Raw genomic sequence first — 27,386 nt, forward strand, 5'->3', positions numbered from 1 at the left:
TGGCGCCCCGACCCCGACAAGCTAAGGTTGCCGGGGGATGAAGACATGAGGGTCCGAGCCCGGCAAGCCAACGCTGCCGGGGGGGGGGACGCAGATCCAGATAAGTTTTTCATCCCCTGTCCTGCATTCCCGTATGAAACTAGGGGCGTGTGAAGCCTCGTCTTGCTTCTAGGCTACCGTGCTCCTTTTTTCCTGTACCAAAGAAATTATTTCTTGGGGCAGAATCTGGTTGCAGCTATGGCAACAAAGAAACAGGCATAGGGCCTAACTCTATTTCATCACTGCCTCTGCCAAAAACATGAGTGCAGCTGAACGAAGTAAGGGAGCGGCAAAGCTTGTTGCCGGGAGACTTTGTTTATACAGAAAATAACAAGGACTCGTTCCTTGGTATGGGCATGGCTCACACACAAAGGACCCGACAAGGACCCCTTTTTCATTAATATGCCCCATACAAGTACAAATCATACGGAATGTATAAATGAGCAAGGGGATTGCAGGTTTTAGATCTAACTAAGGCCCGTAGGCTTACAAGCTAAAAAAGAGATAAGGTGCCCGTAATCCCTTTCTTGTCCCTCTCCTCAGGAAATGCGACAAGAAGGTGAAAAGGGCAAAAGAAGCGCCTAGGCGAGGTACGAGCAGCAGAAGGCACCACGAGAACATGTCGGTGATCGCCTAGGAGAGCGTTGGTGGTGATGGCGCGGGAGGAAGAACTGGAAGATGAGACAGCGGTCCGTCAATACACTATGAAGGCGTCAGTGCCATCGTACTCCGACTTGACGGCCCACCACCCGCCTTCTTCGCTTCTTCGACCTCCCCACGCCAGCCGCCCAAGGAGGCGACCCCGAGAAGTTCAAGGAGCCGGCGACACGGATGATGGGGTCGCCGGTGTCGCCCTGGAGCGGCGCGCCCGACGCCTAGTCAGATCCGTTGTCCCGCCGCCCGCTACCCTTGTCATCGCTGTCGCTGTCCTCCTCGTCACTCTCATTTGAGGAGGAATCTTTGTCGTTGGAGTAGCTCTCCACGCAGCACTTTAGACAAGTACCAAGGTCTCCAAAAACCATGATGGAGAGCAGACCGTTCTCCATCAACTTGAGGTAGAGAATGAGCCCCGGCGTCAGGCTATGGATGCGGGCGAAAGTCTTCCACCCATAGCGAAGATACATGACGTGAGGGGCTAGGAAGTCAACATCGGCCCATGTGCCACCGTTCCCACAGCCCCTCATGTGCAGTCTCAGCGCCTGCGACGGGTCCAGCTCCATGGTCCGAGCAAACGGGGTTGGGAGACGGAGACGACGGCGTGCCGGCCGGCGCAACCTGATGAAGAACTCGTAAGGGTTGTCCCCGACATGGACCTCCATGGAGGGAAGGGCTGCTGGCGGAGGCGAGGCCGATGTGCCGCCACATCCTCCTCTTCCCCGAGCACCAGGTCAGCCTCGGCCTCGCCCTCTCCCTCTTCCCCTCGTGGACGGCTCCACCGCCACAGGCTCTTGGGGAGAGGCGATGCATTGTCGAGCAGAGACCCTCGCCGCCACCGATGAAGCGTCAGCGCGGCCTTTGGCCATGGCAGGGAAGGGGAAGGAACAAAGATAAGGAGAAGCAGATGGCGAAGGGCTGAGGGGCACCATTTCTCCCGCTCCCCTCTTTAAAAAGGGATGGGTGCAGGGCTCGGCCTCCCCTTTCAGCCAATCCAACTAATTGAAGCGCAGCGGGCGAAGCCGTCGATCGCCCTTCCCGCCCAATTGAAGGCGCGTGGGTATCCCCCCACACGCGCACTTCTTCCCGTGCTCTACGCGCCTATCACTCGCCCCGCGCCGTGCATGCGGCGTACGTGGCGCAAGGGACGGGCGTAATGGGACGCATGGAGCAACGGTTCCCAAGCGCGGAAAGTAAATGAGCAGCGGCCCTGCGGTCTCGAAGAGACACGCAAGCCACCTCTTTACTGTTCGCCGCAAATGACGTCAGCATGGTTCGATCACCCGTGCGTGACCCCCATGTCAGGCATTCAACGCGGGTCGTGGGGAAGCGCAGCAGGCGAAAAGTTACTGCGGTGAAAAAACTGCCCCGCCTACCTGCGCACCATTTTTGGGCCTAGTCCAACAACCGCGCCGCGCTTATATATGGCCCAGGCCCGGGGGCTCCTGTCGGTGTACTAAAATAGGGGCACTACTTTGTACCCCTTACTAAGTGCACGGGCAGTCGAAGCCGCATGTCCATGACCACACTAAGCAGGGCAAGGGGGAGGTCCGGAGCTGCAGAAACAATCAACACTGCGCCAAGACCAGAAGACCAAGAGGACAAGGTGATTCTCCCCAGCAAGAGCCTTGCTGGGGCAGGATCCACGGCCCCGACAAGAGTCTTGCCGGGGCAACTTGCCCAGCCCCACACCACCAGGGCGCACCACCCTTGAGCCCAAGTTCCCCAACCTCATTGGAACCAGGGCTCGGGGGGGGGGCACTTCTGTGGTGGCATGCAGATCTTTGTGAAGACAAAAGATACTCCAAATCAGAGAAGTAATGGAGGGCGACGAACCTCAGCAAGATCCTTGCCAAAAAGGCACACACGAACTCCGGCAGCGTCCTTGCCGGGGACGACTACGACGCCGCGGCAAGACCCTTGCCGGGGCCTCGGCAAGGCCCTTGCCAAGGACATCTGTGACATCTATGCCAAGCCCGCGCGTTCCACGGTCTCGCCCCTGTTCCCTATGCAGCTGCCAGCCCGCCAGCTGGGCAGGCACCTGCGTGTCAACAGGGGGCTTCTGGGCCAACTCAGCGCATGCCTACGTGGTGGCATGCAAATCTTCGTGAAGGACCTACCGCCACGCCACCTCAGCTACCTGCCAGCCTACATGGTGCCACCTCAGCTGCCTGCTAGTCTACATGGCGCCGCACGCCTTGCTGGCTTGGGCGCGTGTCGAAGCAGGGAAGAGCGGCAGCGGACGGGACGGGGGTTCACATTTAATATGCCTCGTCCCATACGGCTATCGATAGGCTTAAACAGAGTACCCCGATGCCACCTCCTGGTGCCACTGTGGTGATCCCCTTGCCTATAAAAGGAGGCCCAAGGCATCTAGGAGAAGGATTCAGATATTTGGACAAGTTACGCTTTTGTAGCTAGCTCCAGAACAAGAACACTCAAATAGAGATCTTAGGCAGGAGTAGGATATTACGCACGACGCAGCCTGAACCTGGGTAAATGCCCTGTGTGCATCCTGTTTTGATCCCATAGGTGTCGTTTCCACCGACAGTATCTCTACTTAGTACAGAAATTTTGGCAAGCAAAAGATTCTAAAAAGCAAGCACCACATGTTGGAGGATCCATAACAATATAACTTCTATACAAATGTACCCAAACATAACTTATTAAGTTGTCTTCCTTGTCCAACTCCAACTAATTTGATCTAGTTTGAAAATATTTAATGGGGCTCACAAGCATAGAAGATGTCCAAGATAGTATATTTATATGTGAAATATCTCTTCCTTCAATTTTCTTTCATGAATTGTTCAAGTGACCAATACTATGTTTCCTAACTTTCAATAAATTTACCACCTCTACTTCTTATATGTGAAGTCATTACTCCCCATGGTATAAGCATATGAAACATATATAAATGCAGGTTTATAATATTTAAGTCATTCAACCATTTACTCATGGGATATAAGTGAAGCACAAGAGTAAATGACAAACTACTCCAAAAAGATATAAGTGAAGATCAATGAGTAGTCAAATAATTATGTAACTATCTGAAGACTCTCTCTCTCATAAAGAAAATTTAGATCTTAAGCAATTTATCCAAACAGCAAGCAAATACTAATAAAATAAAATGATGCTCCAAGAAAAACACATATCATGTGGTGAATAAAAATATAGCTCCAAGTAAGGTTAATGATGAACGAAGACGAAAGAGGGGATGTGTCGGGGAAACCGATCACCTATGGGGTCACAAGGATCCCTTCTATGTTCGGCGGGGGATTAGTTGCACAAAGAGCAGGTTGAGTCATTAGCACACAGAGGGTTTTTATCCAGGTTCGGGCCGCGGAGATGCGTAATACCCTAGTCCTTCTTTATCTTGTTATATGAGTGTTCTTGAGCTTTTGAACTAGCTACAGTGCGTGCCTTGTCCAAAAGTCCGAGTCCTCTCTCTGTGCGCCTCGGGCCTCCTTTTATACACAAAGGGTTGCCCCAGTTGCACACAGGAGGTGGCAAGCTATAGTGGTATGAGCTTATCGCTCGATCAACATAGGACAAGCGCATTTAATGCGACGCCTATGTGTCCTCTTGCTTTATTGGGGACGGTAGTAGAGGCCATCCTGTCCTTCGCTGCTTCCCCTCACCTTGCCACGCGTCTGGGCCGACGAGGTATGCAGCGCCACGCTGGCCAACCAGTTGCTGTGTTGGCAAAGAGGTAGGCTTCCATGAAGATCTGCATGCCGCCACGCAAGCGCCTACTTCTCTGGCATGCTTATCACCGTGCTGGAGTGGTGGTGAGGTGGCGGAATCCTGCCGCGCGTGGGCCTGGCCGCAGCCCAGCGATCATCCCCGGCAAGCCGTCGTTCCCGGCAAGGGTCTTGCCGGGGGTCTTCATCATTTGATCCCACGTGGACTCATGGGTTGTCGATCTTCGTGAGGAGCCGCATGCTACTAGGCATGTGCTCTTCAAATCTTCGTCTTTAACATTGTCGATGGTGTCAGAGCTCTCAAGCCCAAGGGTGGTGGCCTTGCTGGTCTCTTTGCAAGCTGCCTCGGCAAGGGGCTTGCCGAGGGCCGCGTAGGTCACCTCGGCAAGGCTTGTTTCCGGGCGTGGCCCTGCTTGCCTCTTGCTACTTGCTACTCTGGGCAGCTGTCTTGATATTCTTTGTACCTGTCTTGCCTTCTGATGTCCTCCTCTGCCTTACGAAGTCTTGCTATAGGGGTGGCTGCGACCGTCCGTGCACAAGTAAGGGGTACAAAAGTACCCATACTTTTGTACACCGACAGGAGCCCCCGGGCCTGGGCCACACATAAGCACAATGCATTGTTGGGCCAGGCTCAAAGCAGTGCGCGGGCGGGCGTGGCAGAGGCGAACCACCACGATTTTTTTGGCAGTTGCATGAGCCGCCGTGTAGCCGCCTCCGCCTCCCCGAGGCATTTGCAAGGGTGATGGAGATTGATCAGCCGCCGAAGCTGAGGCTTCACATTAAGGGGTGCTGCAATGGCGACATGTGGGCGAACACAAGGTTCCCCGTCCCTCATGTGATGCTCCTTCATCGGGGTTGGAAAACCTTTACACGCGCCCACTGCTTGATGAAGGGGCACGTTCTCCACTTCAAACTAGTGGAGAGCGACCTGCTCTCCGTCAAGGTCTTTGGGCGCTCAGGACACAGGTTAGGATGCTGTGCACAGATCTCGACCAACGACGAGAGCTCCTTCTTGAGCAAGGGCGGCGAGGAGGACAGCGACATCGACGATGGGGGTAGAGGGCGGGAGGATGATGGGTACGACTAGGTGTCGGACACACCGTTCCTCGGTGACGCCGGCAGCACCATCATCTGCACCTGGCCTCCTCCTCGACAGGGCAACTTGCCGGGGAGTAGTTCTTAGCGGTGACTTCCCAAGCCAGCTCCTTAAACTTGTCGGGGCCACCGCTTTTGGTGGCTGGCGCTGGAAGGCCGGAGAGGTCGAAGAAGGCAGGTGGCGGACCATCAAGTCATAGTACGATGGCACCGATGCCTTTGTCTCGTATTGGTGGACTGCTGCCTCATCTTCCAGCTTCTTCCCCGGCAACATCATCACCAGCCCTCTTCTGGACGGCCGCCGAGAAGTTCTCTTGGTGTCTTCTGCTGCTCGTACCTCGCCTAGGCGCTCTTTTCGCCCTCCTGCTATCCTGGTCCACTTCCTGAGGAGAGGGACAAGAAAGGGATTACGGGCACCTTATCTCTTTCCTTTTTAAATCTGAGGCCCACGAGCACTTGTTGAATTTAGACTTCGCAATTCCTTGCTTATGTTTACATCCCGTATGAATTGTACTTGTAAACAACATATTAATGAAGAAAAGGGTGCTTGCCGGGTTCTTTTGTGGCGAGCGAGGCTCACACCAAGGAACGAGTCCTTGTTATCTTAAGATAAACATCATCACCTGGCAACAGACCTTGCCGTCCTCCCGCTCCATAGCTCATCCACACTCATGCCCTTAGCAGGGCAGGAGCGGAGTAGGATTAGGCTCTTCGTTTATTTCATTCCCATCGCACTATAACCAAGTTCCAGCCCAAATAAGGGTTTCTAGGCGCGGGAAAGAGGGGGCACGATGGTATAGGAATGAACATAGTTTCGTACGTCCAAGTTCCATACGGAAGTACATAGCATGGGACAAAAAGAATTATCTAAGTCTGTAGCCCCCAACAACTTTGGCTCGCCGTGGTTGGATACTTGAAGTTGCAGCCCCCGACAACCTTGGCTTGCTAGGGTCAGGACGCCGATCTATCTCCTCTCCTCCAAAGGGTTTGGCAGAAGTGCCCGGGCAGCCTGCGAACCAAAAAGGACTGGAAGGGATAGAAAGACGCACACTTGACCTCTATGCTAGGGCTTAGTCGTTGTTAACCACTATCGACCCTAACACACAGAGAGAGAGAGAGAGAGGGAGAGAGAGAGAGAAACTTGACCTAGCATGCATGCTAAAACTTAGGGTGCCAGCACTTCATTTATTTATCTATCGCTCATGGTGTGCGCCTGGCTTGTACAAAGGGTGACATGCCTTGCCGGCAAGGCTTGTACAAAAGGTGGTCTGCTGGGGGGCCCGGCAACTGCGCCTTATGGGTAAAACTTACGAAGATGTTTGCTGTTCCAGGAGTTGTTCACCGGAACACCATCTTCGGTCCCCAGGCAGACTGCGCCGGGCCTGGTGACTCGTATTACCCGATAAGGGCCTTCCCATTTCGGTGCCAACTTGCTAGAATTCTTGGCCGACTGAACGCGCCAAAGAACAAGGTCGCCTTCCTCAAAGCTTCGGGCATGAACCTTGCGGCTATGGTTGCGGCGCAAAGTTTGCTGGTAGTACGCAGCTCACACAGCCGCCCGAAGACGATCTTCCTCAAGGAGCGTTGTGTCATCTTGCTGCAACCGCTCTTGCTCAAGCTCGTCATAAGAGAGCACTCGAGGTGACCCGTATGTGAGTTTCGTGGGGAGAACTACCTCTGTCCCGTATAAGATGGAGAAGGGTGCATGGCCGGTGGCTCGATTTGGCGTCGCTGATTGGCCAAAGAACCGCCGACAACTCATCAATCTAGCACATTCCGCACTTGCGTAGCTTGTTCAAAGTTTTTGTCCTTGCCGCTGAGGTCTTGGACACACAATAGTGTGAGTTGAGAACTGCGTGCCGTTGTCAGTGGCGACCCTGTTTGGCACACCAAAACGACAGACTAGCCCCTTTAAGAACTTGACAGCTGATAACCTCATAAAAAGGGGAGAATTACTCAAAGTTGAGATAACTTAGCTTTTTGGTTGTTGTGCGGATCATCGTTGCGGCCATGGGCGCCGCCACTCGCCTTCTTGTTCAGAGCCATGGCGATGAAGGTGCCGCTGTCCTAACCAACGGACCAGATTCTCACAACTAAACCACCCTACATGGCGCGCCAAAGATGTTGCGGAAAGCAATCACCTATGGGGTCTCAAGGATCCCTTCTACGTTCGGCAGGGGATTAGTTACACGAAGAGTAGGTCGAGTCGTTAGCACACAGAGGGTTTTTATCCAGGTTCGGGCCGCGGAGATGCGTAATACCCTAGTCCTGCTTTATCTGGTTATATGAGTGTCCTTGAGCTTTTGAACCAGCTACAGTGCGTGCCTGGTCCAAAAGTCCGAATCCTCTCTCTGTGCGCCTCGAGCCTCCTTTTATACACAAAGGGGTTGCCACAGTGGCACATAGGAGGTGGCAAGCTACAGTGGTACTAGCTTATCGCTCGATCGACATAGGACAAGCGCATTTAATGCGACGCCTATGTGTCCTCTCACTTTATTGGGGACGGTAGCAGAGGCCATCCCGTCCTTCGTCGCTTCCCGTCGCCTTGCCACGCGTCTGGGCCGATGAGGTATGCAGCGCCACGCTGGCCAACCAGCTGCTGTGTTGGCAAAGTGGTAGGCTTCCACGAAGATCAGCATGCCGCCACGCAGGCGCCTGCTTTGCTGGCATGCTTATCACCATGTTGAAGTGGTGGTGAGGTGGCAGAACCCTGCAGAGCGCAGGCCTGGCCGCGGCCCAGCGATCGTCCCTGGCAAGAGTCGTCCCCGGTAAGGGTCTTGCCGGGGGTCTTCATCATTTGATCCCACGTGGACTCGTGGGTTGTCGATCTTCGTGAGGAGCCGCATGCTACCAGGCATGTGCTCTTCAAATCTTCGTCTTTAACATTGTCGATGGTGTCAGAGCTCTCAAGCCCAAGGGTGGTGGCCTTGCTGGTCTCTTTGCAAGCTGCCTCGGCAAGGGGCTTGCCGAGCGCCGCGCAGGTCGCCTTGGCAAGGCTTGTTGTCGGGTGTGGCCCTGCTTGCCTCTTGCTACTTGCTACTCTAGGCAGCTGTCTTGATATTCTTTGTACCTGTATTGCCTTCCGCTGTCCTCCTCTGCCTTGCCAAGCCTTGCTGTAAGGGTGGCTGCGATCATCCGTGCACAAGTAAGGGGTACAGAGGTACCCATACTTTTGTACACCGACAGTATGCCATCCGGGGCATCCCCAAGCTTAGGCTCTTGGTTGTCCTTAAATATTACCTTGGGGTGCCTTGGTAATCCCCAAGATTAGGCTCTTGCCAACTCCTTTTTCCATAGTCCATCGAATCTTTACCCAAAACTTGAAAACTTCACAACACAAAACTCAATATAAAACTCGTAAGCTCCGTTAGTATAATAAAGCAAATCACCACTTAGGTACTGTTGTGAGCTCATTCCAAAATTTACATTGGTGCTGTATCTACTGTGTTCCAACTTATGCATGGTTCCTACCCTACGATACTACTCATAGATTCATCAAAATAAGTAAACAACACAATGAAAACAGAATCTGTCAAAAGCAGAACAGCCTGTAGTAATCTGGAAACTTTCCATACCTCTGTAACTCCAAAAATTCTGAAAAATTAGGACAACATAGACAATTTGTATATAAATCATGTGTAAAAAATTCAGATCAAAGGCACGCTCCAGTGAATTTTCAAAATTCCTGGACTGAGCGCAAAAGCTTCTGTTTTTGCACAGAATTAAGTCAACTATCATCCACACTATCCCAAAGGCTTTACTTGGCACTTTACTGAAACAAAAGCTATAAAACATGATTACTACTGTAGCATAATCATGTGAACACACATAAACAGTAAGGGTAAATATTGGGTTGTCTCCCAACAAGCGCTTTTCTTTAATGCCTTTCTAGCTAGGCATGATGATTTCAACTATGCTCACATGAAAGATAAGAATTGAAACATAATGGGAGCATCATGAACAATATGACTAGCACATTTAAGTCTAACCTGCTTACAATGCATAGGGATTTTGTGAGCAAACAAATTATGGGAACAAGAATCAACTGGCATAGGAAGGTAAAACAAGCAAAACTTCAAAACTTTCAACACATAGAGAGGAAATTTGATATTATTACAATTCCTACAAGCATATGTTCCTCCCCCATAGTAATTTCAGTAGCATCATGAATGAATTCAACAACATAACCATCAAATAAAGCATTATTTTCATGATTCCCAAGCATAGAAAATTTACTACTCTTCACATAAGCAAAATTCTTCTCATTCGGAATAGTGGGAGTATCATAAGAAACTCGAATACAATAAATTGTTTCCACATTAAAAGAGTAATGTTCATAAAAAGGGTAATCATAATTATGACAAGCTTTATAAATATAATCATCACTACTTTTTATAACATAAGTGTCATCACAATAATCATCCTAAGTAGCAACTTTGTTCTCATCATAATCAGTTGAAACCTCTTCCAAGATAGTGGAATCATTACTAAATAAAGTCATGACCTATCCAAATCCACTTTTATCATTATAATAAGATTCAACACCCTCCAAATAGTGGGATTATTACTTCCTAAAGTTGACACTCTTTCAAACCCACTTTCATCAATATAATCATCGTAAATAGGAGGCATGCTATCATCATGATAAATTTGCACATCAAAACTTGGGGGACTAAAAATATCATATCCATCAAACATAGCATCCCCAAGCTTGTAGCTTTTCATATCATTAGCATCATGGATATTCAAGGAATTCACACTAACAACATTGCAATCATGCTCATCATTCAAAGATTTTAGGCCAAACATTTTATTGCATTCTTCTTCTATCAACTGAGAACAATTTTCCGATCCATCATTTTCAAGAAAGACATTAAAAAGATGAAGCATATGAGGCAACCTCAATTCCATTTTTTGTTGTTTTCTTTTATAGACTAAACTAGTGATAAAACAAGAAACTAAAAGATTCGATTGCAAGATCTAAAGATATACCTTCAAGCACTAACCTCCCCGCACTACAAAAAAAATACACTTCCGTGATGATACGTGTTTGTCACAGTAGGTCATGGTTTCTGTCATGCATGTACATCCATGACGATTTTATGACAGAATCAAGATAGTCATACATGTGCTGTCGTAGAATGTTCCATGACATTACCAAAATTATCATCATGGAAGTGTCCACTTCCATGACCATAAACTGCGCGTCATAGAAGTGCTTTTGTCAAGGGTGACCAACACGTGGCATCTACCGTAACGGGACGCCGTTAAGCTATCGGGTCCGGTTTTTGATCTGATAACCCGTTAACAACCCGGACCAATGGGGATTTTCCACGTGTAAAATTCTCATTGGCCGGAGGAAACACGTGTCTGCTCCTCGGTGGGCCAGATGTCATCCACTCATTGGACAAGAGGCGCCTATGATACGTCGACATGTGGCATGGCCCAACAGAGGCCCATTTCGATGAAAAGGCCAGCCCATTTGACTTGGTCAAAAGGTAACGAGCCGGCCCACAGAAAGCCTGTTAATGTCATGTTCGTATATCGCCCGTTTATGGCCCGCTAACACCCGACCCGTTACGACCTGTCAGAATTAAGCCCAGTAGCTTCATCTGGGCCGTCCAATATGATTCCAGCCCATTGTAACTTCCGGCCCATGTATGGCCCATGATGTCTTTTGGCCCATATGAGGCCCTTCGTAACTCCGGTCCCATTAAAGGCCCGAGATGAAACTGGCCCATAATGAACAGTGTATCGCTTTATACCCATTAATGGCCCATTATTCCGTCCGCCTTTTCCAGCCCGTGTTAACTTTCGGTCTTCTAAGGGCCCATTTATTCTTGGGCTCATTTCTAGAATTCGGTTAGTTACGGTCCGTTACTGCCCTGCTCCGTTTGTGGGCTAAATTCAGCCCGTGGTTACATTCGGCCCGTTTGTGGCCCGTTAACCCGTTGGGCTGTTTTCGTGTAAAAAACCCGTTGGGCTATTTTCATAGAGTTATCAAATGCGGCCTATTAACGGCCCGTTATGGTCCATGAATAGTACGGCCCATGATTGGCGGAATGATTATACGCCCCGTAGAAGGCCCATGGATCCTACGGCCTGTAGAAGACCAATGGATCCTACGGCCCGTAGAAGACCCATGGATCGTACGGCCCATAGAAAGCCCATGGATCCTACGACCCATATAGAAGGCCCATGGATCCTATGGCCTGTAGAAGGCCCATGGATCCTATGGCCCATATAGAAGACCAATGGATCCTATGGCCTGTAGAAGGCCCATGGATCATACGGCCTGCAGGAGGCCCATGGTTACAAAAGTCCATGTGTTGCCATGATTATTGTGGCCTAGTTACGAAAAATAGGTTATTGTGGCCACTAGAAAAACACGGAAAAAGAACTGCAGTGACTACAAACAAACAACTAAACAAGACAATAAGGAAATAAATAAGCAAGCAACTAACACTAGTCTATTACCGCTATTACACATATTACATCCACTGGGCATCAAAGTTCGCCACCAGTGCAAATATAGGGAACAAAGCAGCATATTACATACACCGCCTGTCAAAATTGGCCACCAGTGCAAATAAATGCGGCAGCAAAATAAGAGCATAACTGAAACAACTTCAGAAGAGCTCAAGAAACGTTATCCTGGGCATCCACCATGCTGGCAATAAGCTTAGCAAGCTTATTAGCTTTGTACTGTTTGGCGCTAAAATCCTCCAACGCTTGCTGTTACACCAGAAAGTATGCATTTGAATGCTCCAGGGACTTCCGCAGTCCTTCCGCTTCTTGTCGTAGCACAGCTGATCGATGTCTTTCAGCTTGTAGTTGAGACTCAAGAAACTGAACTGATTCAGACAGTGAGTTTGAATAGCTTGTGCAAGCGGTAGTGGCCAGTAACTCGAACACTATACCAAGACAGGACTTTGGGGTTGTCACACTGTCTTCAAGATAGCCTTCCTTAGCTGTTTTATCAGCTTTGTTGGAGACCAACAAGGATGTCTCACCATCCTGAACCTTATCTGCATTACTTCCTTTACCATTGCTTAATAAGGCACTCTTCCCCAATATTCTGTCAGCATTCTAAAAGAAGAAACAAGCAGTCACATAACAGGTTTAGCATGTACTAGTATATGAAACTCATTTCAGTGAACCAGTTCATCAGTAAAGTGGACAAGATTAAACTACCAAGTCTTCTATTGCCATGTACTAGTACATAATAAAAGCATCAAACAAACATATATCTATGTCCTATGGTCACTGCATTGTCTTGCAAAATCAAAATAGAGACATGGTTCAAATCATATTAGTTCAAGACAAAGTAGCAGTGAAAGAATACAAAGCGTGGGAAACTACACGGCACAACAAGATTTCAAATGGGTACCACGGGTCTACATGTACACCAATACTATTGGCTCTGTTGTGATGCTAGTACTGTGCATGATATGAGAAGTCAAATGTATACACAACTGAAATTGAAATCAACAAGCTATTGATAAGAGCAAACCTGTTAAAGAAATATGCGTGAACATACCTGCTGTGCCATTGGTCCTTCAATTTAAAAATAAGTTTGTATGAGTAAATACAGTGATACAAGATCAAAGCAGTATGCATGATAGCAATGGAATCTTAAATTACAACAGTTGTTCTTCAGGTTTAGGCACTTGCTCTACATGAACAAAGTACAATAAGACACAATAATATAGTACTTAAAAATAGAAAATGAGCTCATAGATGATACATCTCCGTTGTATCTATAATTTTTGATTGTTCCATGCCAATATTATTCAACTTTCATATACTTTTGGCAACTTTTTATACTATTTTTGGGACTAACATATTGATCCAGTGCCTAGTGCCAATTCCTGTCTGTTGCATGTTTTTTGTTTTGCAGAAACCCAATATCAAACGGAGTCCAAACGGGATAAAAACGGACGGAGATTTTTTTGGAATATTTATGATTTTTGGGAAGTAAAATCAACGCGAAACGATGTCCGGGGTGGCCACGAGACAGGGGGGCGCGCCCTCCCCCCTGGGCGCAGCCTGGGCTCTCGTGGGCCACCCGTAAGGAAGTGATGCTCTTCTTTTGGCGCAATAAAGCTAATTTTCTGAGAAATATCTAGGCGAAAGATTCACCCCAATCGGAGTTACGGATCTCCGGATATTTAAGAAACGGTGAGGGGATAGAATCTGAGAACGCAGAAACAGAGAGATAGATCCAATCTCGGATGGGCTCTCGCCCCTCCCACGCCATGGGAGCCAAGGACCAGAGGGGAAACCCTTCTCCCATCTAGGGAGGAGGTCAAGGAAGAAGAAGAAGAAGGGGGGCTCTCTCCCCCTTGCTTCCGGTGGCGCCGGAACGCTGCCGGGGGCCATCATCATCACCACGATCTTCACCAACAAATTCACCGCCTTCATCACCAACTCTTCCTCCCTCTATGCAGCGGTGTAACCTCTCTTACCCGCTGTAATCTCTACTTAAACATGGTGCTCAACGCTATATATTATTTCCCAATGATGTATGGCTATCTTATGATGTTTGAGTAGATCCGTTTTGTCCTATGGGTTAATTGATGATCATGATTGGTTTGAGTTGCATGTTTTATTATTGGTGCTGTCCTATTGTGCTCTCCGTGTCGCGCAAGCGTGAGGGATTCCCTCTGTAGGGTTTGCAATATGTTTATGATTTGCTTATGGTGGGTTGCGTGAGTGACTGAAACACAAACCCGAGTAAGTAGGTTGTTTGCGTATGGGATAAAAGGGGACTTGATACTTTAATGCTATGGTTGGGTTTTATCTTAATGAATCTTTAGTAGTTGCAGACGCTTGCTAGAGTTCTAATCATAAGTGCATATGATCCAAGTAGAGAAAGTATGTTAGCTTATGCCTCTCCCTCAAATAGAATTACAATAGTGATTACCGGTCTAGTTATCGATTGCCTTGGACAAATAACTTTCTCGCAACAAAAAGCTCTCTACTAATATTTACTTTATTGCATCTTTATCTAAACAGCCCCTACTTCTTATTTACGTGTTCTTTATTATCTTGCAAACCTATCCTATCACACCTACAAAGTTCTTCTAGTTTCATACTTGTTCTAGGTAAAGCGAACGTCAAGCGTGCGTAGAGTTGTATCGATGGTCGATAGAACTTGAGGGAATATTTGTTCTACCTTTAGCTCCTCGTTGGGTTCAATACTCTTACTTATCGAAAACTGTTGCGTTCCCGTATACTTGCGGGTTATCAAGACCTTTTTCTGGCGCCGTTGCCGGGGAGTCATAGCGTGGGGTGAATATTCTCGTGTGTGCTTGTTTGTTTTATCACTAAGTAATTTTTATTTGCTGTTTTAAGTTGTTCTCTATCTTTAGTTATGGATATTGAACACAAAATACCAAAAAAAATAGCTGTACTTGCTACTCATGAAGATGGGGTAACTCCTAAAACCCTCGATTCTCATTATGCGAAAGATATTATGTACTACTTTGATAATCCTGAGAAAACCCCATTCAACTTTATAATGGGAGACACGTTGGATCAACGTGAATACTTTAGAGATTATCATTCGACACAAAAGGGAAACTATTATGGGATCAATTTATTATGTTGCGTTGGTATGCCTGGAATCTATGCTTGAGATATGATATTACTTGTTTCTCTAGGATGGAGGCTCCACACCTTCCCTTTTCATGCAAATTTAATGATAATTAAACCTTAGCTTCTTATGCTAATGGTATATATGATTACTATGATGTGGAACAAATAGAAGAATTTGTTGCTTTTAAGGCTGCTTATGAAATGGAAGCTTTGTTTGAAAAGTATGAAGCTTTTGATGATGATGGTTATAGGCCTGAAAATCTTGCTATACTTAGATATTGCTATGAAAATTATGAATACAATTATTATATTAATGCTTTTATGAAAAAATTCTCCGCTGTCCAAGAAGAGAATAATATTTTGCAGGAAGCTATGGAGGAAGAAATTGATGAAACAATGAGCTCATTGGATGAAAAAGATGATGAGGAGAGCGAAGAACAAAAGGAGGAAGAGCAGATTAGCTACCCGTGCCCACCTTCTAATGAGAGTAACCCTCCAACTCATACATTATTTAATTCCCCTTCGTGCTTACCGAAGGATGATTGCTATGATCCCTTGAATTTGTTTGAAATATCCCTTTTTGATGATGCTTGCTATACTTGTGGCCAAGATGCCAATATGAATTATGCTTATGTAGATGAACTTGCTATAGTTCCTTATGTTAAACATGAAATTGTTGCTATTGCACCCACGCATGATAGTCCTATTATCTTTTTGAATTCTCCCGACCACACTATATCGGAGAAGTTTGTGCTTAGTAAGGATTATATTGATGGGTTGCCTTTTACCGTTTCACATGATGATTTTGATATATATAATATGCATGTGCTTGCTGCTCCTACTTGCAATTATTGTGAGAGAGGAACTACATCTCCGCCTCTTTATGTTTCCAACACGATAGAATTGCAAGAAACTGCTTATACAATGCATTGGCCTTTACTTGGTGTGCATGAATTGTTCTTTTATGACATGCCGATGCATAGGAAGAGAGTTAGACTTCGTTGTTGCATGATATATGTTACTTTGTGCTCACTACTAAATTATAAATCATTGTTAATTAAAATTGGCTTTGATATACCTTGGGATCTGGGTGGATTCATTACTTGAGCACTAAATGCCTAGCTTAATGGATTTAAAGAAAGCGCTGCCAGGGAGACAACCCGGAAGTTTTAGAGAGTCATTTATTTCTGTTGAGTGCTTTTATATAGTTTAAAAACAAAAGAAATAAAGAGGGGAACCTAAAACTTTTCAAAAAGGAAAGTGAAAGTGAGAAAGACAAGCATTGTTGAAGTGGGTGCTTGCCTTGAACTTTGTTCATGCTCACGGAAACTTTGTTAATCTTGATTACAGAAACTTTTCACCAAAAATAATTATCCCCTTGTACAATTCCATTGTATTATAAAAATAATGTGCCAAGGTTTGTCTTTAGGATGTTTACAATGCTTGTTGGTTTGTACGGTGCAGGACAGAAACTTTGTCTGTAGTACGCGATTTTACATTTTTATCTGGAACGTCATTTGGTTCTTATTCCTTTTGCACTGTCTTGCTATACAACGTTTCTATTTTTCCTAATTTTGGTAGAATTTGTGTGGTACCAGAAGTATGGTGGATGTTCAGATTGCTACAGACTATTCTGTTTTTGACAGATTCTGTTTTTGATGCATAGTTTGCTTGTTTTGATGAAACTATCAATTTATATTAGTCGATTGAGCCATGCAAAAGCTATATTACAGTAGACACAATGAAAAAACAAAATATGAATTGGTTTGCAATAGTACTTAGAGTGGTGATTTGCTTTATTATACTAACAGATCTTACCGAGTTTTCTGTTGAAGTTTTGTGTGGATGAAGTGTCTAAACGAGGAGGTCTCGATATGACGAAAAGGAAGAGAGGCAAGAGCTCAAGCTTGGGGATGCCCGAGGCACCCCAAGTCAATATTCAAGGAGACTCAAGCGTCTAAGCTTGGGGATGCCCCGTAAGGCATCCCCTCTTTCTTCAACAAGCATCGGTATGTTTTTGAATTCGTTTCGTTCATGCTTTATGTGCAAGTCTTGGAGCGTCTTTTGCATTTAGTTTTCACTTTTCTTTTATGCACCATGCTGGTATGAGATATTCCTTGGTTTATTTATAGAATGATCATTGCACTTCACTTAAATCTTTTGAGTATGGCTTTACAGAATGCTTCATGTGCTTCACTTATATCATTTGAAGTCCGGATTGCCTATTTCTCTTCACATAGAAAACCGCCATTTGTAGAATGCTCTTTTGCTTCACTTATATTTGTTAGAGCGTGGACATATCTTTTGTAGAAAGAATTAAACTCTCTTCCTTCACTTATATCTATTTAGAGAGATGACAGGAATTGGTCATTCACATGGTTAGTCATAAAATCCTACATAAACTTGTAGATCGCTGAATATGATATGTTTGATTCCTTGCAATAGTTTTGCGATATAAAGGTGGTGATATTAGAGTCATGCTAGTGGGTGGTTGTGGATTGTAGAGACACTTGGGTTGAGGTTTGTGATTCCCGTAGCATGCACGTATGGTGAACCGCTTTGTGATGAAGTTGGAGCACAATTTTATTTATTGATTGTCTTCCTTATGAGTGGCGGTCGGGGACGAGCGATGGTCTTTTCCTACCAATCTATCCCCCTAGGAGCATGCACGTAGTACTTTGTTTTCAATGGCCTGTAGATTTTTGCAATAAGTATATGAGTTCTTTATGACTAATGTTGAGTCCATGGATTATACGCACTCTCACCCTTCCACCATTGCTAGCCTCTTCCGTACTGTGCATTGCCCTTTCTCACCTCGAGAGTTGGTGCAAACTTCGCCGGTGCATCCAAACCCCGTGATATGATACGCTCTGTCACACATAAGCCTCCTTATATCTTCCTCAAAACAGCCACCATACCTACCTATCATGGCATTTCCATAGCCATTCCGAGATATATTGCCATGCAACTTCCATCATCATTATATACATGACTTGAGCATTCATTGTCATATTGCCTTGCATGATCGTAAGATAGCTAGCATGATGTTTTCATGGCTTGTCCGTTTTTTGATGTCATTGCTACGCTAGATCATTGCACATCCCGGTACACCGCCGGAGGCATTCATATAGAGTCATATCTTTGTTCTAGATATTGAGTTGTAAGTAAATAAAAGTGTGATGATCATCATTATTTGAGCATTGCCCCAGTGAGGAAAGGATGATGGAGACTATGACTCCCCCACAAGTAGGGATGAGACTCTGGACTTTATGAAAAATAAAAGAGGCCAAAGAAGCCCAAATAAAAAATAAATAAAGAGTAAGTTCAAAATATCAATAGCATAATTTGGCATTATTCATAATGCGGGGAGCTTCACCACACTACTGGATTACCATGTCAACATAACAAGCATAGATGAAGGGCAAAGAAAATCATTGTATCTATTTTCGTTAATGTGCATGGCATGTTGTTCATATCGTCAGCCACATCAGTAAGATAAAACATGAGATGACAAGGTGCAAACGTGGGCTGCTTCACCATACACTAGATTATAGATCCACAAAAACAAGCATACATATAGGGAGTATTGAGTAATGTGCATGGTATGAATAAGGAATTTGGTTTTACAAGTAAAACTTAGAACTTACGGTTCTTGCGAACATGCATTTTGGTAGAAACAACAAACTAAGCAGCAGTAAACGATAGGGAGTATGAGCAAATTAAACAACAATTGAGGATAAAGGCTTTAGAAGGACCGACTTACATTAATAGTTAACACTGGCTTTATAATGCACTTCTCCATGTCAAAGGAAGGATAACTCAAGAATTTCAGCACATAATCTTCTTCATAAGCATTGCCTGTACTATACATTTGTACAGAGTAATTATAGATATGATAATACTGGAAGGGATAGAGGATAATGAAGATAAGATGCAGATTGATGCTACATAATCAACTACCAATCCCTGGAAGTACAAGCATTATAGGACAAAATGTACTGACAAGAGCAATGGGCTACACTTCTGCACTGACATTGTCTATGTATTCTACTTGTTGGTAAGATTAAATATAGATTTGATCTTTTTTAGGAAATGATGGGCGAGGGAGATAAGATGCAGAATGCTACACAATGAACCAATCCCTCTTCCCATAATACAAGAGTGTTTTGAACACTGGTGTACTGTACAAAACATTCCTATATTATGGGACGGAGGGAGTAGCTGTTAATGTAAGTACAGTGATAGACGATGTTCAGTCCTTACAAGAGGACTGCAGAGCTAAGCCTCTTCGAAAGCATTGGGTTGATTCTAAATTTATGTAAGAGTCCATACGGATCTTATAATGTCCACCAAATGGACGATAACGAAGCTACCATGTGCAGTGATGCCACATAATCAAACAGCTATGAAAGTAACTATGGTCATACAGGGCAAGAGGTACTCACAAGGGCAATGCAGTGTGCAGTATAGTTGCAAGATTCTGTGGTCCATTGAGAATGAATGTTCTTCTGCTAACAATTTTCGTACAAGTGAGACGTTAAGGCAAATGCAGAAATGTAGTTCAAATTGTGATGTGATATCATAGACAGTACCTTACACTGTAGCCGAGGCCAATGTGTAACAAGATTATTCCAGTCACCATCGGATAAATGTAGCACCAGAGACTTTACAGAAATTTCGTTTAGAGGATTGCCATCAAAGTGCGCTTGCCTCATGTAGGAACGATACTTCATCAACGAGTGCTTGAAAAGCACAACCAACCCTTTCTCGTCTTCACAATCCGGTTTGCTCCTCACCTATTTAAAAGAATGAAATCTTGTGTCTTCTGTCAGCAGAAACATATGCAGTAATGACCATGAATAACATTAGTACATTACTTACCCGTAAGTTGCGGAGGAAGACTGGAAATTGTTCTGTGTCTGCGGTATAATCTTTCCATGAAGGAATGATGCGCACAAAGTTCCTGACAACAATATAAGCTTCATCTTCTAAACTGGGAAGAAATGGAACAGGGGTCCTATTTGCTGCAATTGGGGCTCTCTCTGGTTCGAAAAGGATTTGGCAACTGGATTTGGTGTACTCTTTGCTGGAATGGGAGTTTTGCATCGTAGAGCTGGTGCTATGTCAACTGGCATAATCGTACTGTTTGCTGCAGTTGGGGTCTGCTGAGTTGGGGCATCAGAAATGACCAGTGTAGTAGGGCTAGAGTCTTCTAGAGTTGGGGTGTTTTGTGGGTTAGGTGATATTGCAACTACACCTAATGGGATATTTGATTTATCAGGTGCCACTACCTTTTCCAAATACTTTGCTTGTGCTTCTCCACGATCAGTAATCGCCCTCTTCCTTTTGAACGTCTGATGCACAAGAACAACATTTGAATGGATAAATATGGTATGATGACAGATGGAATATGTACTGAAAATGGATAGGCAAGGCGTATTCATATACACGATGTGTAAACTAAGCTAATGGCAGTTCAGCAAAGTAGAAGCAATGCAAAGCATCAATTGCAAGATATGTGCGACCAATATAACCTTGGAAAGTTAGATCAAGCACCTTGATGGGTGAATAAGATAGGGCATCTTCCCCTGACTCCTCCACTAGGGAGCTACATTGACTTAGGTCTCCCTCTAGCTCAGAATCACTATTAGGATCATATTCTGAGCATGAATCTGTAGGTGGAGAGTGTTTGCATTGCATTGCATCCAGACTTGATTTCAGTCCCTTAATGCTAAGTTTGACAGCCATGGCATTGTTCTGCTTTATTCTTTTCATGCGCGCAAGCTCATAATCATTATGATGCTGTTCAGAATGTGAGATTCATGAAAACATAAAAAGTAGTCAGATTATCTATGGAATGCATTGCGGATTCAACTTGAAGAGTGTCTCCCTATAAACCCCTGCATATGCAAAGTTCACCCCCAACCATGCTGACTAGAACACACACAGAAATACAAACCCCTTATGTCTCTATAACAGGCAGACACACATTTCAAAACTGAAGTAGGAACATTAGAATCATATGAAATTCGTATTTGAACAAATAAACAAAGGAATTATGAGTGGCATAATGTTTAGCTTCAAGGGTGGAGTGTTGGTAGTGCGACAGAAAGCAAGTAGGTAGATTGTATTCCATGTAAAAGATCAAAGCCTATGTAAAAGCTGGAAATGACACTTTCTTTCTATACAATGAAGTGTTCGTTGCCCACACATGATGGAAGACATCACATAGAGAAATACTATTCACTCATGTCTACGGTTCCAGTATTTAGAAACAGGGTGGTCCACCCTAAAATAATATTGACAACAAATATGACAAGGCAAGCATAGATGTAGTGAATCAATCATTTACTTGTGAGCTTACTAGGACAAGTATGCAGAATTGTAACTGCAGTAAGAGACCATCCAAAATCTGAATCAAGAAGTTTGTCTAGCACTTATTGTTTGCAACTAATTGGCGTGAATAATTGGTTATTATATCGAATAAGTAAGAAAGACAAGTAAAATTATCAACAAACCTGGCTTGTAGTAGTAATCTGGGTCAATGTCAGTACGACCAACAATCCAAAATGACTATTGTCTGTTCCGAGGGCCAGAATTTTGAAAACCCAGTGAACTTTACAGGTACTAAACATTACCAAAATACATATGAACCATTAAGTGTAGGTAGCACTGAGCACACAACAAACCCTAATGACAGTCCTGCCTAATGAGTAATGAATCAATTAGAAAATGGGTGATGAGGAGTGGCTGCTGAGTGTTGAGGACATATCTCAGGATAAATCGGGTTGGCTTAGTGGGTGCTGCACGCCAGAGCCCTGAACAGACTGGGAAGGTAGGTACGGCGGCGCGCTTGGGAAGCAGTGACGCTGTTGGGCGGGCGGCTCCTAACCTCCTGTTAGTCCGGCGTCTCCTCCTAGAGTCATGCCGTCCGGGGACGGCAAGTCGCCAGCGAGGCAGGCGGCTGGGGGCGAGTAGAGATCGGAAGCGCGCAGCAGAACGGAGGGGAATTGGGGCCTGGGACGACCCAAAATCCCAGGGTGGGCAGGCCCACCGTGGGCACCCTGTAGAGATACACACCCGAGCAGCGAACATGCATTTTTTAAACTAATTTAGGAACATTTAGCTGACCAATTAGACAACTCTGTTTTAATAATATCAGATTTGTATTTGAACAAGTAAGCTTTTTTAGCTTGATGGGTGGAGCAGTGGTATTATGACACGAAGCACGTATTCTGATCGTATAGTGATCATAAAAGGGGGAAACTCTAAGCATATTTTTTTTAGCAAAAGAGGGTTTCCTCTCCGATTTATACTAAAGAAACCACCACGGAACCAACATGATCAATTAAACCCTAAGCATGATCAATTAAACCATATTATGACTGTGCCATGGCATATTTGAAGCTGCAAACTGGAGAAATGATGTTTAGCATCCATTAAGAACTAAATTCTAAGAGCTGAAAAGAAAGTAGAGTAACCAAGTTAAGATCTATTTTCTGGTTGAGATCAAAAAGTTGAGGACATATGAAGTACCACCTCTCTTGTGGCGCCGTGTAGGCATCGAGGGTGCGATGGCTGTCGGTGGCGTTGAAGCAGATCCGTGACAGTAGGCGGGTGCATCGGGGGATAAGTCCCATTGCGGTGGAAGAGAAGGTCGTGTGAGCAGCACTGGCAAAGAGGACGACATCGCCGATGAAGCGAGAGGACGCGATGCAAGGCTCTTGGTTCGTCGCCGTGGATGAGAAATGTCCATCTCTAGCAGTGGACGACACAGTCTTGGTAGGCGCTCCGGCATGGTGGAGGACGGTGGCGATGGATGTGGTGGAGGACGGCGGTGATGGATGGGGTGGAGGACGGCAACGATGGATGGGGTGGCGGACGGAGGCTGGTGTGGGGATGGTGTTCTAGCACATACGGTGTATGAATGGGCAAATGGAGGGAGAGGTACGGGGAACCATGTTTTTGGGACACGCCTGTCTAAAATATGGGAGAGTTGCGAACTTAGCCCCTGTTTAAAATTTGGACGTCTCGTCGATTGGGGATAGGACAGTAATCTCGCATCTCGCCAATATTTGCCCAGAGCGATTTCAGGTGAGGAGATGGTTGTTGGCGCCCACGGTGTATGAACGGGGCTGACAGGTAGGGCGGTCGTGTCACGTCTGAGTGAAGTTACAAACCTGCCCCTATTGAAAATATTTGCCTACATCGATTTTAGCCGAGTCGAGTTTGTTTTGCCGCCCACCGTGTATGAATGGGGAAATGGAGTGAGAAACAGAGGTCTTTCAGACGAGGTTGAATCAAATGTGTTTTGCCGGCTATGTTTTGCACCCACCGTGTCGGAATGGGCTCAGAGGCGGTCGTGCCACGTCTAATTGAAGTTACTAACCTACCCCTATTTAGAGCAGTGGAAATCGGGTCGATGGATTGTGCGTGTAATGGGTAGATAGTAATTTCCATCTCCCAAACACTTGGCTTCGGGCAGCCGATGTGGGAGTGGACATTTTCCCGCTTTTTTTGAATTTTGGGACAAGAAGCATCCACGTTTACCCTGGCAACTAAATTTGAATCCATTTTGTGTTCCTATACGAATCTTTATACATCATTCTATGTGATTTTATATATCATCAAAAGGACGACAAAGATGTATTCCACGGTCATGTATGAATATGGTTTGCAAATGCCGATAATCAAATTCAGAAGCTAGAATCCAGTTTAAGGTTAATTTGAATATTTGGAACACTTCATGTCCAACTCAAATGTCACACGCAGCATAATGTGTACTCCCATTTAGATATGTACACAAGCAATGTATCAAGATTCAAATACCGAGTCAATCAACCAAGAATGTACAGAACTAACCGACATATAAACACTTATAGAGTATATGGATCAATAATATCAACTACTATACATAAGCCAGGCCACTGTACTTTTTTTTGCTACAACAACATCCTTTTTTAGCCAAGCTACTACAACATCTTGGCCCTTTACGATGCGTGCTACTTATGGTCCATCTATACTACTATTATTGCTGAATGCACATTCATCTCGATTGACATATTTGTAGGTCTGGCACAACAATCAAAATGAAATGTCTCTGAGTCTTATCAATTAATACAAACTTGTGCTCAAATAAAATTACAAACCAAAAAACAATTGTTACATGATATCTAAAATGAATGGTTTGATTGATTACAAGAACAAGCAACACAAAGGTTACTCAAAGATGGAAAGAACATTTCACCTATCATTTACCAAGTGGGAATTTAATTTCCTTTTTTCCTTCAGGACTTTAACAATGTGGTCAGTCTCAGCTTGCTTCATTTTGAAATCCACCAAATATTTGATGGTTGTCTTGAGTACTGCTTGTGATTGTGCTGTTTGCTTCCTCAACATGTCAACTTCATCTCTAAGTGCAGAAGTGGAATCTCTTTCTACCACTAGTTTAGCCTCTAGAGCATTAGCAGTTGGCAATTCATAATGCACGATTGGGCCGGTGCCAGTGCTGTGGGATGATGCAACATCCATGGGGACCTCGCTCTTTGATCTTGGGCTAACCTGTTTTGCCATTAAAGTTCCGATTGGATTCAGAAAATTTGAAGTTAGCAAAATATCTCAACTGGGAGTTATAATAGCAAACTAGTTAAACAAACAAGGAATTAAAGAGTTTCAATTGGATGCTGAAAAGTAGTTATTATCATCATTGTAACCCGCTGTTGCAGCAGCAAAGTAGTTAAACAAACAAGTAGCTATTTAAGTTAAGGCAAATATGTAATTCTTAACAGTAAGTATCAAACACATAGATAGGTGCAGTCTAGAATAGGAGTAACAGGCTGTGGCATTATGTAATCAGTAGCAAACTAAATTAAGCCAAGCAACATAATTGAACAATTTTGCAATAAGTGGCTAACTATACATCTGAGAAGCAGGTAACTGAACTTATGCTAGTTCTTTGTACAGGCACACTGCAACTTCTTTTTCGTTTACAAGGTTGTACGAAGGAGTCCATGGCATCAATTGCTTGGATACGCAGTCCCAATACTTCTTTCTTCCCACACTGCATTAGTAAGTGGAATGGTTAATCTGGTAAGATGGTGCGTCCTTGATATGTTATATGAGGACGTGTATCAGACTAGTTGTAGCCACACACATCACACTAGCTTTTACTATATATTTAATGCGATTACTTTTGGCATATCAAGATCTAAGAAATCTACAATAGGATGAAAAGACTGGCATCCTTCACATTATTGGCGAACTCAGTTCATAGAAACAAGCAATTCAACCATTCTGTGGGTAAATCAAAAGCGCCACTGGAATATTTTTCACTACCCCAATCATACACGCAAAAGGGGCGACACCACCATAGGGGCTGGTATGAGCGGACGCCTCAGGTGGTTGGAAAGTGTGCACCTAGTTTGAGTCGTCCAGGTTGGCCCAGGCTAGTTTTGTTCGTCCCAACGCACAAGCAGGCAATGTAAAAAATGAAGAAAAATGTTTCAATTTGGATGGGCCAATAACATAAGTGCAAGGCAGGCCCTATAACAGGCTTGCGGCCCAAACGAGCGCCTCCCAAATCGATCGACAGCAGGAATCTGATGTATCTAATGAAGTTTCCGGTGCAAACATACAAGCTCATGTCGTTCTTGAGCCTGAAGTGTCTAATGAACAGAGTGCTAATGAAGGATTTGATGCAAACATTTTACATGCTCCTAGTGATGAACATATAGTGTCTAATGAGGGATCTAATGCAAGCATTTTGCAAGCTCCAGTTGAAGGATTTAGTGTCTAATGATGATCTGCTATGTTGAGAGAGACATAGAGATTTGCAGGCATTGATGACAAGCAAATTATAGTGCAATTTCATGGCTTGAGGAAATGTCGAGGCCATCTACCAGAAAGTCCCCGTATCATGACAACATAGCATAAATACTTTTCTAATCTGTTGTTTGAAACTATTGGCATATTTGTGCAGGGTAGATATATTGATATGTAGTTTGCGCACTGGTTATAGGTGCAATTACACTTCGATATTTTCATCCAGAGAACGAATAATTCAAGCACGTACATACCATGTTTGTAGTCCTTGTACACCATGTTGCATTTTATGTTTTTTTGTGCTTGCATCATTTAGTGTTTATAATCTGAACTACTTTGGATCATTAGCTGGTTTTCAAAGTGCATGTAGCTTCCCATTTCTCAAGTTATGTTGATTTTCGGAATGCAACTGCCTTCGTATTTTTTAAGTTAAATGTTCGCCCCTGGTAACTTGAATTTGTGGATCCGCCAGTGCACACAAATCATACATGAATGCCATGAATTAAATGAAATGCAGGGATTTACGCTAGCTCGTTGTACAGGCTCACTGCAGCTCTACTTGCGCTTGGGATGTTCCATGTACAATTCCATGTTACCACTTGCTTGGATGTGTAGGCCTTGTGCTCCTTGCATCCCCCTGTGCATTTTTGACACGGTGAATGGTTGATCAAATAAGAGGAATCGACCTTGCTATTGTACCAGAGGACAGATACTTACAAGGTTATACGAGTGTGCAGGATGTGTAACAGATCCCGTAGCGCCATTATGCTTCGCTAAAAAATGGATTTGCTTGTTTCAGATGATATCTCTAGAAGAAATAAGAGTTAAATTCAGAGTTGCATAGGCGTGTAAGCTAAGAGAGCAGTGAAAGGATATCCGAACATCGTCGGAACAATGCACAAGGGAGTGATGTGTGGATACCTAGTTCATGCCGGCGTTTGGGCATGCTTGCGTGGCTAGAGTGCGGGTCACTTCAGATTCGTTGAGGGTGATGCGCTGGCGTTGGCTGGCCACGCACGGATGCAGATCTTGAGTGGCAGCGGAGAGCTACGATGCAGTGGGCGAGACCGTTGGTGAAGCCCCAATGGCCTTGGGGGGCGGAGGTGCGATGATGTGCTCGGTGAAGTAGCCCCGGTGAGCTAGGAGACGGCGTCGGTGAAGCGCACCTGATGTGGTGGAAGTCGGTGTCTGTGAGGCACATCGGTTGCGGCGGCCGACGTTGTCGGTGGACCACCCGGTGCGGTGGACGAGGGCGTAGATGTGGTAGCTCCGGTGCAGTGGTGAAGTACGACCGTTGTCTTTGTCTTTATCATCCAGCACAGAGGTGGGGAAAGAGACGAGACCAGGGGTGATTCGAACTTTGCTTGGATTGGCGGCGAATTAGGGATTTGAGCAATCTGGGCGCGGAAGGGAACGATGGAGAAGGGAGATTTTGCAGGGCTGGAATTGGGGCCGCCAGATATTTCAATCCAAAAC

This window comes from Triticum dicoccoides, chromosome 4B, assembly GCF_002162155.2.
Source record: "Triticum dicoccoides isolate Atlit2015 ecotype Zavitan chromosome 4B, WEW_v2.0, whole genome shotgun sequence".
NCBI lineage: Eukaryota > Viridiplantae > Streptophyta > Magnoliopsida > Poales > Poaceae > Triticum > Triticum dicoccoides.